This window comes from Pelophylax lessonae (genome assembly GCF_965119305.1).
Source record: "Pelophylax lessonae genome assembly, chromosome: 4".
NCBI lineage: Eukaryota > Metazoa > Chordata > Amphibia > Anura > Ranidae > Pelophylax > Pelophylax lessonae.
Window position 1 is genome coordinate 403,137,204 of NC_138771.1, and position 13,957 is coordinate 403,151,160.

General features: G+C 42.0%; 1 protein-coding gene across 1 annotated transcript in view; it reads left to right on the forward strand.

Annotated features, from left to right (window-relative positions):
* JADE2 (jade family PHD finger 2) overlaps positions 1–13,957 on the forward strand; it is an 829,642-nt gene that overhangs the window by 448,936 nt on the left and 366,749 nt on the right. The window lies entirely within an intron of this gene.

Genomic DNA, 13,957 nt, shown 5'->3' on the forward strand with positions numbered 1-13,957 from the left:
GTCTTTAAAGTTAAATATGAAGGAAAAGATGTTTTTTCTTTTTTAAATGCAGATTAAGCACACACATATGCACTGAGGTTGTATGAAATGTGCAGCACCGCACGCCTAACAGACTAATACATTTTTTTTGTTTCTCCCTTCTCCTCCTCACTTGGCTCAGGTCAGGGCATAAAGATCGTTCACTGCACCCCCACACAATACAATCAATGTAGATCGCTGTCTGATTAAAGCAGATTGTTCCTATCTATGATTTCCCTACAAGCAATCTCTCCAGCCTGGCCCTACAGTAAGCTCCTCTCTCCCCCCGGGCAAAAAAATCATTCACTGCACCCCACAAAATCAAATCAATGTAGATCGCTGTATGATAAAGCAGATTGTTGCTCCTATGCTTTCCCTACAAACAATCTCTCCAGCCTCGCCCTATAGTAAAGTCCTATCTCTCCCTCAGCAGCAGCAGTCAGGAACCTCTCCCTACAGTAGTATTAGCAGAGTGATGCGCGGCGCTGTGTGACTCCAGCTTCTATAGAGTCTGGGTCACATGCTGCACTGGCCTATCACAGCCATGCCATTAGTAGACATGGCCTTGATTGCTTCTAGGGCACACTAGTTAAATGCTTGCTGATTGGCTGCCTTGCACCTGTTGAAAGTGCGCCATTAAAACCGCGCCAAAACATTAAAATAAAATAACGTTACCGAACAACGGACAGTACCCGAACATACAGTGAAATGTCCGGGTTCGGGTCCAGTTACCGAATACCCAAAAGTCTGATACGAACACGAACAATACAGTCCGGGTTCGCTCAACCCTAATCACTACCTGCTCAGTAGCCCATTTTTCAATGATACTGTAATCACCATCCTTGGCAGAATTACTGTCATAGCAATATGGGCCTGTGCCCCTGAGATAAGTGGTAGGCTTAAAGGAGCTCCCTTTTGTGTGTCCTAGGATCCAGGGCATGGCACGGAGTGACAGCAGGTGCCTACTTCTGGGAACCCCCTACAGTATAGCACTCCCATGTCTTCTCAGTATATTCTAGTCGTCCTTCCTCTCACAATTCCCTCCGCCAGCCATAGCAGTCCCCCCTTCTCACAGTGCCTTCCTGAAAAGCCTCTTAGTGTAACGCTCCTGCGTTTTCTGAAACAAGATGGATTTGCAGCTGCAGAAAAACTCCACTCAGCAGTCATGTAGAGATACGTTGAAATACCAATTCCAACTCCCAAGACTCATCACTGTGGTCTGTCTGATTCAGCATACAAATATGCACACTCAATAAGATGTTCCTGGAGTGATAGATGTATATAGCAGTATAGTGGTGATGAGCTGAAGAGACCGGTATGAACAGTGACAATAGGTGAACAGCACTTGAGAGAAATGTTCATGAGAGTATAGATGGTAACAGATAGGATGCAGATAGGTTAGCAATCATGTATGGTAGTAGGTGGTAGGACAGCAGATGACATACAGGAGAGACTAACCCAGTGCAAGGATAGATGTTAGTAGGCTCAAGAGCTAGCAATCTAAACAACAGTGCAGATGATAGTTACAGTCCTTAATATGCAGAGCTAGATAGTGTAAGCTTAGTAGGAAGGTTATGGAGGATTCCGCTGCGGGGTACTTATCACTAATAGCAAGCAGTAGTAGAGAGGTTCGGTATGAGCGAGTGATCCGGTAGCGGGATACAGGGATCAGCAGCGAGGTTCCGACAGCGAGGTACGCTTGTAAGCATATGAGCTTCAAGGCAGGTTGAAGAGTGAAGGGTGAAAGCAGCATGCCAGGAGTGATTGGGTGGCGAGACACAGGATCAGATATGAAACAAGTTCAGGTAGCGAGATACAGGAGCGAGTAACATCTGGTATGCCGACTTCAGACAGGGACGATCCAACCATGACGGTTGAACGAACATGTGAGTGAGAACGCCGGCGGTTGAAATAGCCGCTCTGCGGCGCTCAGTGATGACAGCATCGGTCTTAAAGGTGTATGCGCACCTACCAGAAGAGAATGGTGGGACGCATACACTGAATTGGAAAGTGGAATAAGGGTACCAGAGGTACCAGAACATTACAGTACCCCCCCCTTAAGGCCGGCTCCGGAAGGCCACTTGAACTGTTTTTTCCGGGTATTTCGCGTGAAAATTGCGAATCAGCCTAGGGGCATGTATATCAGAGGTATCCAGCCAGGTGTCGTCTTGGGGCCCATAGTTCTTCCATCGTACTAGATATTGGAGTCTTCTTCTGTGGATACGAGAATCCAGAATCTCCTTTATCTCATATTCTTCTCCGCCTTCAACTTGTACAGGAGGTGGAGGTGGGATGGTAGGCCTTATTCCTTGGTCAGGAACATGGGGCTTCAGTAGCGACACATGGAAGATGGGATGTATCTTGAGGTCTGTTGGTAATGTGAGCTGTACTGCAGCTTTTCCAATAAGTTTCCTGATTGGGAAGGGTCCCAAGAATAGAGGCCCAAGCTTTTTGCTAGGGATCTTTAATCTTAAGTTTTTTGTTGATAGCCAAACGAGGTCCCCAATAGCATACTGAGGAGAAGGTCTTCTACGAAGGTCATAGTACTTTTTTTGTTGACTATGAGCGTGTGAGATGGTAGTATTAAGTAAACCCAGAGAGTCTTTTATTTGGGTAAGATAGTCTGAGGCTACTGGGTTACTTGATGGAAGGATGCGTGGTGGAAGAATAGTGGGATGAAACCCATAGTTCAAGTAGAACGGACTCTGTTTGGTCGTACTGTGGGTTGCGTTGTTGTAGGCAAATTCTGCCAGAGGGAGGAGATCCACCCAATCATCCTGTAGGTATGATGTATAGCAACGTAAATATTGCTCGATGCACTGGTTGACTCTTTCAGTCTGTCCGTTGGTCTGCGGATGGTAGGGAGAAGTGAGCTTTCGCTCAATTCGTAGTATGTGGCATAGTTCTTGCCAAAACATGGAGATGAATTGTGATCCACGGTCAGACAAAAGAGTTTTTGGAATACCATGTAACTTAAAGACATGTTTCATCAGTAGTTCCGCTGTTTGTTTGGACGAAGGTAGTCTGCGAATAGCAACAGAATGTGCCATCTTTGTCAGATGGTCCACTGACACTAAAATGGTATTAAATCCTTTGGAAGGTGGTAGTTCTACTATAAAGTCCAAGGACACAACTTCCCATGGAATCTGGGGTATTGGTAGACTGCATAGTAGACCGGATGGTTTTGTAGTGTCAATTTTGGACCTGGCACAGACGTTGCATGAAGAGACAAATTTTTGTATAGATGTCTTCATATCAGGCCACCAAAACTGCCTGGTAAGCAAATTAAGGGTCTTTGTCATACCCATATGTCCTGCCATAGGCACATCATGTGAGAATTCCAAGATCTTGGTGCGCATAGTAGGGGGTATGTAGAGTTTGTCGTAGTAGAGGAAGCCTTCTGCATCAGCACTTAGTTGTGGTGGAGGTGAATCCAAACCTATACTGTGCAGAATCTCTTCCTTCAAGGAACGGACAACCCCAATAATACGCTTGTAGGGTATTATAGGAACGGAAGGGATTTCGGAGCAATTATCTTCAGTTAATCGTGATAGCGCATCCGCTTTTTTATTCTTGTCTGCAGGTGTGTAGGTCACTACGAAGTTAAATCTTAGGAAGAATAGTGACCATCGTACCTGCCGGTGGGAGAGGGTTTTGTTAGTCTGAAGATATTGAAGATTTTTATGATCTGTATATATGAGTATTGGTAATCGGGTGCCTTCTAGTAGATGTCGCCAATTCTCCAGAGCCAGTTTTATAGCAAGCAGTTCCTTTTCACCCACTGGGTAATTCACCTCTGGGCTGCTTAGAGATTTAGAGAAGAAGGCGACTGGATGGAGTGGTGAAGTATTCGTTGGTCGTTGGGAGAGAACTGCTCCTACTGCCATATTTGACGCATCTACTTCCAGAATGTATTGGAGGGATGGGTCTGGATGGCGTAGTATGGGAGCAGAGGTAAAGCTTGTTTTTAACAAGCGAAAAGCTTCATTTGCTTCATCTGACCATTTAAATGGTTTCTTAATACTTGTGAGTTGTGTGAGAGGTCTCACAATGGCAGAGAAGTTCTTGATGAACTTCCTATAGAAGTTTGAAAATCCAAGGAATCGCTGTAGTGCTTTGCGGGTGGTTGGTATAGGCCAATCCTGAATACAGGATATCTTACTCATATCCATCTTGATTCCTGTTTTGGATATGATGTATCCTAGGAATAATACTTCTTCTTTAGGAAATAAGCATTTTTTTAGTTTCACGTATAGATTGTGTGTGAGTAATCTGGATAACACAAGTCTTACATGTTTTATATGTTCAGACAAGGATTGTGAATAAATAAGTATATCGTCCAGATATACCACAACACAGACATCAAGTAAGTCTCTAAAGATATTGTTTATGAATCGTTGGAAGGCTGCGGGAGCGTTACATAGCCCAAATGGCATTACAAGATATTCGAACAATCCGTATCTGGTTCTGAATGCTGTCTTCCACTCATCTCCATCACGGATTCGGATTAGATTGTATTGTAAGAGCCTATTAAAAGCTTTGTTATAGGGTCCTGTGATTTGTAACTCCCTTTTGTCTGTAATCTGAGAATCACTGCTTGATATTCATGGGAATTATTCCCAAACTTACCCACTACAGGCCCCTTGATGTTCCTCCTATAAAAAATGTCTTACTTACAGTGCCTTGCGAAAGTATTCGGCCCCCTTGAACTTTGCAACCTTTTGCCACTTTTCAGGCTTCAAACATAAAGATATAAAACTGTAAGTTTTTGTGAAGAATCAACAAGTGGTACACAATCATGAAGTGGAACGTAATTTATTGGATATTTCAAACTTTTTTAACAAATCAAAAACTGAAAAATTGGGCGTGCAAAATTATTTAGCCCCCTTAAGTTAATACTTTGTAGCGCCACCTTTTGATGCGATTACAGCTGTAAGTCGCTTGGGGTATGTCTCTATCAGTTTTGCACATCAAGAGACTGAAATTTTTGCCCATTCCTCCTTGCAAAACAGCTCGAGCTCAGTGAGGTTGGATGGAGAGCATTTGTAAACAGCAGTTTTCATTCTTTCCACAGATTCTCGATTGGATTCAGGTCTGGACTTTGACTTGGCCATTCTAACACCTGGATATGTTTTTGTGAATCATTCCATTGTAGATTTTGCATTATGTTTTGGATCATTGTCTTGTTGGAAGACAAATCTCTGTCCCAGTCTCAGGTCTTTTGCAGACTCCATCAGGTTTTCTTCCAAAATGGTCCTGTATTTGGCTCCATCCATCTTCCCATCAATTTTAACCATCTTCCCTGTCCCTGCTGAAAAAAGCAGGCCCAAACCATGATGCTGCCACCACAATGTTTGACAGTGGGGATGGTGTGTTCAGGGTGATGAGCTGTGTTGCTTTTACGCCAAACATAACGTTTTGCATTGTTGACAAAAAGTTCGATTTTGGTTTCATCTGACCAGAGCACCTTCTTCCACATGTTTGGTGTTTCTCCCAGGTGGCTTGTGGCAAACTTTAAACTACACATTTTATGGATATCTTTAAGAAATGGCTTTCTTCTTGCCACTCTTCCATAAAGGCCGGATTTGTGCAGTATACGACTGATTGTTGTCCTATGGACAGAGTCTCCCACCTCAGCTGTAGATCTCTGCAGTTCATCCAGAGTAATCATGGGCCTCTTGGCTGCATCTCTGATCAGTTTTCTCCTTGTATGAGCTGAAAGTTTAGAGGGGCGGCCAGGTCTTCGTAGATTTGCAGTGGTCTGATACTCCTTCCATTTCCATATTATCGCTTGCACAGTGCTCCTTGGGATGTTTAAAGCTTGGGAAATCTTTTTGTATCCATATCCGGCTTTAAACTTCTCCACAACAGTATCTCGGACCTGCCTGGTGTGTTCCTTGTTCTTCATGACCTTGTTCTTCATGATGCTCTCTGCGCTTTAAACGGACCTTTGAAACTATCACAGTGCAGGTGCATTTATACGGAGACTTGATTGTGTAATAGGTGGATTCTATTTATCATCATTAGTCATTTAGGTCAACATTGGATCATTCAGAGATCCTCACTGAACTTCTGGAGAGAGTTTGCTGCACTGAAAGTATAAAGGGGCTGGATAATTTTGCACGCCCAATTTTTCAGTTTTTTATTTGTTAACAAAGTTTGAAATATCCAATAAATTTTGTTCCACTTCATGATTGTGTCCCACTTGTTGTTGATTCTTCACAAAAAATTACAGTTTTAGATCTTTATGTTTGAAGCCTGAAATGTGGCAAAATATCGCAAAGTTCAAGGGGGCCGAATACTTTCGCAAGGCACTGTAGGTACAAAAATATAACAGCTAGTATGTTTTTTTTTTTTTTTTGTTTTTTTTTTTGAAGATGGATGTTTGAATGTAATTGCTAATGCAGAGAACAGTGAATTAGATGAGGTTTTGAAGCACAGGCTTTAGAAAGTATACGTAAAGAAACCCGGATTCTTACTTCAGTGGATACAAGGGACTCTAATATGCGTTCTAAAGTGAATTCCAATGTTAACTATGTTGCAGTGTTTTTTTGGCATAGCATAACATTTTTAATGGCTCACTAGTATGAATCAGGGCAAAGAACAGTTATGATATTCATAAGTTATGACAGAGGAGAGTGTCTCCTATTGGCTTCACTACACCCAGGCACCTGGAGCACTTATGCCATGTCTCCTGCCAGGTGTCCCACGGGCTTGCAAGATTATTTTGCTGGCATTGTTAGGTAATTTCCAGGCCGCTGGTGCCTTCCAGGACCTCTGAATGGTGCCAAAAGAGGTAAACACAAGATCTCACTACTGTTCATCAACATTTAAGGGGTCACACATTAGTCAAAGCTTACTTTTAAGGGGGGGACATACTCTAGACCACTGCACTTTGGAGGTAGTGCCCTTCATAACATAGCACTGCCCACTGCGCTTTATAAGCTATGTTGTATATTACCACTGTTCTCCATATACTGGGTTGTTTGTTACATATTCTGACCGCTTCACTCTGACCAGGCAACACATTGGGGGTGCCAGCTGGGTCCTCTCCTTTAGTACACTGTTGGGGGTGCTGGCAAGGACAGAGCCCATACCATCTCCAATGATACAAGAGATAAAAAAAGGTCCTATGAGTAAGTATTCAATTCCGCGCTCAGGACCTTAAATATGGCTGCTGCCTAATCCCAATTTCCCACCAGACGTGGAAAATATACAAGGTATAGATTGGAAGAGGTATGAATCTCTTAACTGGTGCATGTTGAGGAGACATTTACACTACCTCAATACAGACTTACCCATAGGTAAAACTAAAGATGGAAGTTTACTTCCTCTTTAAGTTATTGAGTTGATAAAAAAAACAGACTTCTTTCAGGAAATCTGAAATATTTACCCACATAAAAAAGGAGACTAGAGCTTTATCTGATAGCTCCAAAGAAAAACATACAGTATCAATATGGAGTGTTTAATATTTACATGACAAAAAAAGTTCAAAGTTAGTTTTCAAATTTGTTTAAGTTATGATCATAATAAAGTATGTACAAAACCTCCTATAGATTATATTTAGGTGATAACAGGATGCTTAAATTAGAGGTTACACGAAGAACAGTAGTCCACACCAGGAGGAGTTCCTTATAAACAACTAAAGGTTTAATGAGGCCATACTTGCTTTAACAAAGATGAACTATACTCTTCTAAAGTGTTACTGTAGTGGCCATCCAAAATATGTTGATATAAGTTTCTGAACTACTACATTGTATGAAGATTCCATAGCAAGTGTACTTTTCCTTTTAGAATATTTTATTACATAAGGCCTATACTGGAGAAGTGGCAGACTGAAAAATACAGTGCTAATAACATCTAATCAGAACTACATTTCTACCAATCTGTACTAAGTTGGATTTTTTTGTTGCATTCTAATGTCAATATTTCTTTATTAAAACAAATCTAAAGTAGTATAGAAACCAAAATTGTACTATAGATAGCAAGATATACCATACAATACAAAGTCAGTATAACAAAGTAACCCATATTATGCATTGTCAGTATAAACATAAAGAAAGGAAATCTTGCAAGGCCCTTGTTGTGGGTAAACAAGGTGCACTCGCCACAGATGGAAGGAAAGAGGGAATACGAAAAAGGCACTAGAGGGGAGGGGAAAGGGGGGAAAAGGATGGAGGGAGGAGTGGAAAGAGAGGGAAGGAATGAATCAGGCCAGTCACCATAATGTAAACATATAAGGGCACATGGACTAGTTTATAATGAAAAAAATATATAATAATAATAACTATCTATTTAATGGGCGGTGTCCCTCTACCAAATAAAGTCTACAACATACCTTAATAAGCATTGAAATGTGTATGCATATATATGCCAACAAAGTGAAAATGCTTTTTTTCCACATTTTCTTTTGTTACAACCTTATTCGAAACTTGATTAAATTAATTATTTTCCTCAAAATTCCACAAACAATACCCCATGATGACAATGTGGCCAGACGAAAGCCACTCCTCAGTAAAAGGCACACGATAGCCCGTCTGGAGTTTGCCAAAAAGACTCTCAGACCATGAGAAACAAAATTCTCTGGTCTGATGAAACAAAGTTGGCCTGAATGGTAAACATCATGTCTGGAGGAAACCAGGCACCCCATATCACCTGGCCAATACTATCCCTACAGTGAAGCATGGTAGTGGCAGCAGCATCATGCTGTGGGGATGTTTTTCAGCGGCAGGAACTGGGAGACTAGTCAGGATCGAGGGAAAGATGAATGCAGCAATTTATAGAGATATCCTTGATGAAAACCGACTCCAGAGCGCAGTGGACCTCAGACTAGGGCAAAGGTTCATCTTCCAACAGGACAAGGACCCTAAGCACACAGTCAAGATAACAACGCAGTTGCTGTGGGACAACTCTGTGAATGTCCTTGAGTGGCCCAGCCAGAGCCTAGACTTGAACTCCACTGCACATCTCTGGAGCGATCTGAAAATGGCTTTGCACCGACGCTCCCAATCCAATCTGATAGAGCTTGAGGGGTCCTGCAAAGAAGAATGGGAGAAACAACCCAAGAATAGGTGTGCCAAGCTTGTACCATCTATGTGATAGTACAGTGTCACCACAAGATGGCCATTGCGGACACCATTTATGGAGATTGTGCCACGTCCTATTTATTAAATTTCAAAAAAGTTCGCTATTGCTAGAAAATTGAAAAATTGCTAGAAACATGGACTTTCCCGGCACAGCAATATGACACTCATGTCGTAAAAAAATATTTATTTTATTAGAAAATGGTTAAAAAAGATTTGAAACAAATATACAGAATAGATGAAATTACAATCAAGACATTGTTAAAAATAGATCATACATGTAACATCACAGTCATAAAGTGTGGGTAACCCTCAATCACCGCTAAGGTGTATAGATACCATAAAGACCTATTACTCGTACAGAGGTCATGATATATGCCGATATGTATCCGGTGGTGAGGGGACCACTGAAGAATTGATTTTCTCTACATGTTTCGCGTTTTTGTATAACGCTTCTTCAGGAGAATATAATGAACTAGAGTACCAACATAAGATCTAAAAGGAACAAGGGAACAGTGCTTGACTTACTCACAATATATCCTTGATTTATATATCCTACAATGGGTTGAATATGTATGAAAAAGACAAATATATCTATATCCATTTATATCAACAAATATATTAAGAGGGTATGTAGAAGATTTCTTACCAATACGTGATGTGTAAACACCAATGACAACAGGTCCCAGTACGGAACTAATTTAGATTTGCATTGCAGTGCAGAGTAGCCAGACGCCAGAGCTATAAGTAGATAAAGGTGGGAAGATACTTAAGGAAGGAACTGTTTTCCATATTGTTATAGTCTAAAGGTGCAAAAAATCTTTTGTATATAGTCAAGATGTGTCGAGTGACACTCAGAGGAGCTATAAAATTGATACAATAAAGATGAATGTCAAATAGGGGTACAGGAGGAACAGAGAGCAAGTCTCCAATTTCTTACCCGAAGTATGCTCATTGATAGGAGAAGTTGTACCAGATGGGATACAATCAGCCAGACCAACAATTGTCTGGGATGCGTTTTATAGCTCGTCTGAGTGTCACTCGACACATCTTGACTATATACAAAAGATTTTTTGCACCTTTAGACTATAACAATATGGAAAACAGTTCCTTCCTTAAGTATCTTCCCACCTCTATCTACTTATAGCTTTGGCATCTGGCTACTCTGCACTGCAATGCAAACTGTTTAAATTAGTTCCGTACTGGGACCTGTTGTCATTGGTGTTTACACATCACGTATTGGTAAGAAATCTTCTACATACCCTCTTAATATATTTGTTGATATAAATTGATATAGACATATTTGTCTTTTTCAGACATATTCAACCCATTGTAGGATATATAAATCAAGAATATGTAACTCATGCACTGTTCCCTTGTTCCTTTAAGATCTTATGTTGGTACTCTATTTCATTATATTCTCCTGAAGAAGCGTTATACAAAAACGCGAAACATGTAGAGAAAATCAATTCTTCAGTGGTCCCCTCACCACCGGATACATATCGGCATATATCATGACCTCTGTACGAGTAATAGGTCTTTATGGTATCTATACACCTTAGCGGTGATTGAGGGTTACCCACACTTTGACTGTGATGTTACATGTATGATCTATTTTTAACAATGTCTTGATTGTAATTTCATCTATTCTGTTATATTTTTTCAAATCTTTTTTAACCATTTTCTAATAAAATACATTTTTTTTACGACATGAGTGTCATATTGCTGTGCCGGGAAAGTCCATGTTTCTAGCAATAGCGAACTTTTTCTAAGCTTGTATCATCATACTCAAAAACACTTGAGGCTGTAATTGGTGCCAAAGGTGCTTCAACAAAGTATTGAGCAAAGCCTGTGAATACATACAGTGGGTACGGAAAGTATTCAGACCCCCTTAAATTTTTCACTCTTTGTTATATTGCAGCCATTTGCTAAAATCATTTAGGTTCATTCTTCTTCCTCATGAATGTACACATAGCACCCCATACTGACAGAAAAACACAGAATTGTTGCAGATTTATTAAAAAAGAAAAACTGAAATAGCACATGGTCCTAAGTATTCAGACCCTTTGCTGTGACACTCATATATTTAACTCAGGTGCTTTCCATTTCTTCTGATCATCCTTGAGATGGTTCTACACCTTCATTTGAGTCCAGCTGTGTTTGATTATACTGATTGGACTTGATTAGGAAAGCCACACACCTGTCTATATAAGACCTTCCAGATCACAATGCATGTCAGAGCAAATGAGAATCATGAGGTCAAAGGAACTGCCTGAAGAGCTCAGAGACAGAATTGTGGCAAGGCACAGATCTGGCCAAGGTTACAAAAAGATTTCTGCTGCACTTAAGGTTCCTAAGAGCACAGTGGCCTCCATAATCCTCAAATGGAAGATGTTTGGGACGACCAGAACCCTTCCTAGAGCTGGCCGTCCGGCCAAACTGAGCTATCGGGGGAGAAGAGCCTTAGTGAGAGAGGTAAAGAAGAACCCAAAGATCACTGTGGCTGAGCTCCAGAGATGCAGTCAGGAGATGGGAGAAAGTTGTAGAAAGTCAACCATCACTGCAGCCCTCCACCAGTCGGGGCTTTATGGCAGAGTGGCCCGGCGGAAGCCTCTCCTCAGTGTAAGACACATGAAAGCCCGCATGGAGTTTGCTAAAAAACACCTGAAGGACTCCAAGATGGTGAGAAATAAGATTCTCTGGTCTGATGAGACCAAAATAGAACTTTTTGGCCTTAATTCTAAGCGGTATGTGTGGAGAAAACCAGGCACTGCTCATCACCTGTCCAATACAGTCCCAACAGTGAAGCATGGTGGTGGCAGCATCATGCTGTGGGGGTGTTTTTCAGCTGCAGGGACAGGAGGACTGGTTGCAATCGAGGGAAAGATGAATGCGGCCAAGTACAGGGATATCCTGGACAAAAACCTTCTCCAGAGTGCTCTGGACCTCAGACTGGGCCGAAGGTTTACCTTCCAACAAGACAATGACCCTAAGCACACAGCTAAAATAACGAAGGAGTGGCTTCACAACAACTCCGTGACTGTTCTTGAATGGCCCAGCCAGAGCCCTGACTTAAACCCAATTGAGCATCTCTGGAGAGACCTAAAAATGGCTGTCCACCAACGTTTACCATCCAACCTGACAGAACTGGAGAGGATCTGCAAGGAGGAATGGCAGAGGATCCCCAAATCCAGGTGTGAAAGACTTGTTGCATCTTTCCCAAAAAGACTCCTGGCTGTATTAGATCAAAAGGGGGCTTCTACTAAATATTGAGCAAAGGGTCTGAATACTTAGGACCATGTGATATTTCAGTTTTTCTTTTTTAATAAATCTGCAACAATGTCAACAATTCTGTGTTTTTCTGTCAGTATGGGGTGCTATGTGTACATTCATGAGGAAGAAGAATGAACCTAAATGATTTTAGCAAATGGCTGCAATATAACAAAGAGTGAACAATTTAAGGGGGTCTGAATACTTTCCGTACCCACTGTATGTACAATATAAAGTGAAATAGTTCAACTCGCCATAATGCAGAATCAGTGGGAGCCCTGAGCGTGTCACTTGCCACCGTCGTCTGCCGCTAGATGCAGTTTGTGTCTTGCCACTTCACCTGCCTTCAGATGCAGCTTGTCACTTGCCATGTCACCTGCCACCAGATACAGCTTGTTACTTGCCAGATCGCCTGCCACCAGATGCAGCTTGTCACTTGCCAGGTTGCCTGCCACCAGATGCAGCTTGTCACTTGCCACACCACCTGCCACCAGATGCCAATTGTCACTTGCCACCAGATGCATATTGTCACTTACCACACTGCCTGCCACCAGATGCAGATTGTCACTGCATTGGTGGCAGCACTGGTCCAAAGAGCACAGAGGCAGGCAGTGGTGGGTTCCTAGTGAGGGCAGGAGAGCAGTGATTTGGGGTGGGCGGTGAGAGATGATGTAATTTCTCTGCTCTCTTCCACACCCCCAACATTGTAGGGGCCCGGATGTGTGGGCTGAAGAGCAGTGATGCAGGGCGAGCAAGTAGAGATGCCATCTCTCTGCTCGCCCACCACACATCTGACAGTGCAGCCTTTGCAATCCGGCTGCAGACAGGCCATGGCGTGGCCAGTGGGATGAGGACCCCTGATGTAGGCCATAGCAGTTGGCTTTAATGTATTTAATATGGTTTTCATATTTATAAAGGAGCAGGGACATCAATTTTTGCCTATCCTGGAGGATATCTTGTGTAAGGCGGAGGTCTGGATTGGTTTTGTTGTCTTGTTCTTTTAAAGTTATAGAGCTAAGCAAGTCTTCAATCTGCTTCGTCCTCGGTTTCGTAACATACAAAGCCTTTTTAAATAATATCACCCTCATATACACCTTATAAGTATTCCACAAAGTGAATTTGTTAACTTCAGGAATATCATTGTACATAATGCCATTGAATCAGCGCCAAACATCATAAAGCTCATATTTTTGGAGCAGGGGAACAATGGAATGGCCAGGTTTTCTGACAGGAGTAGTGGAGTCTAGAGTGGGATTCAGGTTTGTATTAAAGTCTCTGTCAATGATAACGGTGCCTTGCACTACCTCCGATAACCACCGCAAATCCAGTAATGGAGCAAGAAATTTCCACTGTTTGGGGTTCGGAGCAGAAAGGTTGACCAGTGTGAAGACTACTTGGTTTAGTTCACAGATAAGGATGATGTACCGGCCTTGATCCTGAATGGTGGGAATGTGAAAAAATGTGACAGAGTCTCTTATAGCAATAAAAACTCCAGGGGCATTTTTAGGGCCATTGGCCATATACAGGTAAGGAAAGTGATGGAAGTTCAATCAAGGACACTTGTGGGCAGCAAAGTGAGTTTCCTG